Genomic DNA, 4845 nt, shown 5'->3' with positions numbered 1-4845 from the left:
AAACGTCAGTAATATTTATCCATTTGTGTCAAAAATTATAGCTCACCGAATAGTGGGTATTTGGGAAATACTCTGTGTGTGTCTGTGTGTGTATGTGTGGATATTGGCTTGGCAACGAAGTTGTTCCCCTGGCTCTGAATTCTTTATTAGGGTTAAAATTGTGTTGTTGGGTCCAACTTGATTTTAATGTAGACATTTGTAAAGGTTCCTCCTCATCTGCATTGACAGCTTTATTAGAAGGGATGTAAAGTTAGCTTCTGATAAAACTACGATAAAACTTTTGACTGAATTATCAGAATGTTCCCACATTCCTACCCATCACCACCGTCATCATCATCATCATCATCATCATTATAATCATCACCATCACCGCCATCGTCTCATCGTCGGCACCACTAAACAACTTCTGTCATCACTATCATCAGCGTCATAAATACCACGAATGTCGTCCCTTCTACCATCCCCACCAATACTACTACCACCACCACCACCATAATCATTAACACTACGCTACCACCATCATCACCATAATCAGCGCCATGGCGACAACCACCGTCACATCATCATCATCATCATCACTTCCACCACCGCCACCACCACGATCACCACCAATACCACCACCTTCATCATCGCCACGTACACTTTTACTATCACCACCATTTCCTTATCTTCATCATGACATTTACCACAATCATCATCACCTCCACCACCATCACCACCGCTACAGCCAACACCACCGCTACCGCCAATACCACCACTACCGCCAACACCAACACTACCGCCAACACCACTACCTTCATCATCATCATCACAGTCACAATTAGACTCGCTAACACCACAAAAATCATCACCACAACTATCATTATCACCACCACCACCACCATGATGGTCACCACACTCCTTTCCGGCACTGCCATCAACATTATCACTCTTCCCGTCATTAAAGCCGCTATTCGTTATTATTACAATATAAACACTAACCAGCTATTTGTGATTCTAACAGCTGTTCATTTATTATCCTTATGTAACATTAATTCCTTGTCTTATTATACTTGTTATTATTCTTGATCTTCAAGTCAGCCTTCATCAGTCACTATCAGTATTATTCCAGACATTAATATATCTTTATACATAGTCACATTTTAATTAATAATTCTGCAGATAAAATAGACCAAGCTTAACAACGTTCTCGGTTTCTATGCTCCATATATCACTATACTATCCTTTATTTTTTATTCGTTTCGGTGTTTACATTGTGGTCATACTATAATACCGCTTTGAAGGGGGGTCAAATCGAACTAATCAATCTCAGTACTCTTCATCTAAGCCTGGTACTTATTCTATCAGTTCAGTTCGCCGAACCGCTTGATCACGGGGATGTTAATAGACCAGCATCTATGTGTTGGGACAAAGACACACAAAGTCACGCACACATACAAAGACACGCACAGACGCACATGTCTCTGTCGGACCTGATATACCATGAATTCTCCCCTCAGTTGTCCGTGTATTTGCACTATGAGTAAATACACTCTGTTAATATGTACGACGACAAGGGTTCCAGTTGACCCAATCAAAGCAACAGTATTCTCGTGAATTTAACGAGTATGTGGCAGAGCACTTCACAGACATGTGTACCCTTAATGTACTTCTCATGGAGGTTCAGCATGATACCAAATATGACAAGGCGGGCCCTCTGAAATACAATTGCTACTCATTTTTGCCTGCTGAGTGGATTGGAGTAACGTGAAATAAGGACACAACGCGTAACCGAAAATTGAACTCCCTTGCCACAAAGGCACGCCCCTTCACACTCTGTTAATATCTAAATATCTATATATTCATACATGAATGTTCATCGTCTGAATATTTTCAGTCTTTGTTTGTCACTGTATACATGTAAGAATATTGTATATATTTATTCCAAGCAATTTTACTTGTGTATCTGCATCACTATCCCCATATATATATATATATATTCTTTTACTTGTTTCAGTCATTGACTGCGGCCATGCTGGAGCACCGCCTTTAGTCGAACAAATCGACTACAGGACTTATTCTTCGTAAGCCTTGTACTTATTCTATCGGTCACTTTTGCCGAGCCGCTAAGTTATGGGGGCGTAAACACACCAGCATCGGTTGTGAAGCGATGTTGTGGGGACAAACATACAAACACACACACACATATATATATATATACGATGGGCTTCTTTCAGTTTCCGTCTACCAAATACACTCACAAGACTTTGGTCGGCCCGAGGCTATAGTAGAATACACTTGCTCAAGGTGCCACGCAGTGTGACTGAACCCGGATCCATGTGGTTGGTAAGCAAGCTACTTACCACACAGCCACGTCTGCGCCTATACCACACAGCCACACCTGTAACGGTCTTCTTTCATATTCCCTTTGCCCAACACATTTACGAGGACTTGGTCAGCTGGAGCCATATTAGAAGATACTTACATGCGTAAGGAGACTGATTCCCAAATCAGAAGGTTCTGAAGCAACCTTCCAAATTGCAAATATGTCTACGCCTACCATCAGCCATGACTGCATTTCGTTTTTCTAAGAATTTAGATATGTTAAGAGGAAAATTAGATGATTATTCTCTGGGGACCTCGCAGTTAGTCCGTCCTTACGTTCTACGTTATATCTATTATAATTATTATTACCAAGGTCACCTTATGTGTTAAGTAGTGAATAATATTTCGATTTGAACCAGGTTTTCTCATATGTTTTCTATATTTATCTCTGTTTGATATGTACATTCAAAATATCGATATTAAGAAATCGATAAAGCAGTAAAATGCTCAAGATTTTCGGTAACTTCCTTTCCAATAAGAAGTTCACACAACACTATTGGAAGCTGTGTGTGCGTATGCCTGCGTTCATATGTGTGTGTACGCATATGTGAGCATGTGCGCGTCTGCCTTAACGTGCGTGTGTTTGTAAGCATATTTTGGATTATATTGAATGTTTTTGCAATGAATTTTATACCGTAATCTGAAAAATGGTAATTAAGTTTAAATTGGTTCTTTAGAGTAACATTCTATATATTTATGCATCTATATATACATACATACATACTTATATATATATATATTATATATATATATATATATACATACACGTGTATACAAATGTGTGTATGAGCGCATGTGCATGTATGTAGCACATTGCTATGAAAATTCGTATTTGAATATACGTATCCAGGAAGGGGTACATTAATATGAAATAGGAAGTCGTTGTATCTCGCTTTTTTTTCTTTTTTATTAAGATACAGAACAATAAATATTCATATAATTGTAATTTGAAAACCATGCATTGTTGATGCATCTTGTGAGAAAATTGGATTTCTAACATTTGTAGGTCTTATGTATCACTTCTGATATCAATTCTTACATTCATATGCAAACAAGAGAATTTCACGAAAGTTATCTATATATTGTATAGATTGTCTCATTTACATTTTGCCATAGAGGGGCGTCGAAATTGTTTTCGTAATGCAACTGCTCACTTGAATGATACTTGGCTAATTTCTAATTATATTTATATTATCTTTTGGTAATACAATATGCTTCATGTACGTTAACAGAGTAGTTTTGTAATATCAATCAGGGTTTGACTAATTAAGCTCCACCTTGAAAGGTTATAGAAGCAACGGAAACAAAGATGAATACATTCTATTATGATGCAAGTAAGTAAATGTAAGTTTGTTGATTGGAGCCCAAATTGAATAATAAGGATAGTAACATATCAATACAGAGTTTAAATCTAATTACAATGTCCACAGAATAGATGTACGTATTCTGAAAACAATGTATAATGGGAACATGGTTAAAAAAAATGTTTTCACGTCCGCGCATTGAGAGCATTATCTTAAATCTATTTGAGACTGACATCGGAGATGTATTAAAAAGAGGTTTTCCAATTTTGTTTTGACACATAGATATTATATCATATTATATTATATTATATTATATTATATTATATTATATTATATTATATTATACGTCATATCTGATAGTAAATAAGAAACATTTTACAGAAAATGTGTCTAAAAATTCGTCGTGAGGATTATAAGCGACACTGAGTAAGATCAGTACAAACCGTTGACTGAATTTAATAAGGACGCTCACAACCATATGGCTTACGGCCATATCACGTTGAAAGCACCGGTTCTCGTCTGATCACCGAAGTTAAGCAACATCGAGCCTTGTTAGTACTTAGATGGGTGACCGCTTGGGAAACCTAGGTGTTGTAAGCATTCCCTTTATATAGGCGGTGCTCCAGCATGGCCGCAGTCAAATGACTGAAACAAGTAAAACAGTAAAAGAGTAACCACGACTTAATATGATTAATTCTACTCAGCCCGACTCGAAAATAGCTTAATTTACTTAGAAATAAATAATATTATTTCCTGGCATTATCATTAACATAACTATAAAAACAGTGAGCTGACAGAATCGTATACACACACGACAAAATCTTTAGCAGCATATCGTCCGTCTTTTACGTTCTTAGTTCAAACACCACCGAGTTCGATTTTGCCTTTCACACTTTCTCGGCCAATAAAATAAGTACCGTATAAAGAATGGCGTCGATGTAATCGACTTCTCTCTTCCCTCAACAATTGATAGCAATGATCCAAAATTTGAAACCATTATTAATATGACTATTAATAATAGTCATGTTAATATTGATTTTTTAGTTTTGGTGCAAGGCCAGCAATTTCGGAAGAAGTCAATTACACCGATCCCAGTGTTCAATTCGTACATCTGTTTTGGACCACGTAAAGATGAAAGGCAAAGTCAGCCTCGGCAAAATTTAACTCGGTAGAATTT

General features: G+C 37.1%; 1 non-coding gene across 1 annotated transcript; it reads left to right on the top strand.

Annotated features, from left to right (window-relative positions):
• The first annotated feature begins 4149 nt into the window (after positions 1 to 4149).
• Positions 4150 to 4268, top strand: LOC115215304. Its single transcript, XR_003881988.1, has one exon. It is a non-coding gene; the product is annotated as a 5S ribosomal RNA (ribosomal RNA).
• The last annotated feature ends 577 nt before the right edge of the window (positions 4269 to 4845 follow it).

This window comes from Octopus sinensis, linkage group LG8, assembly GCF_006345805.1.
Source record: "Octopus sinensis linkage group LG8, ASM634580v1, whole genome shotgun sequence".
NCBI lineage: Eukaryota > Metazoa > Mollusca > Cephalopoda > Octopoda > Octopodidae > Octopus > Octopus sinensis.
Note: the sequence above shows the minus strand (reverse complement) of the source record. Positions and strands in the feature narration are given on the sequence as shown.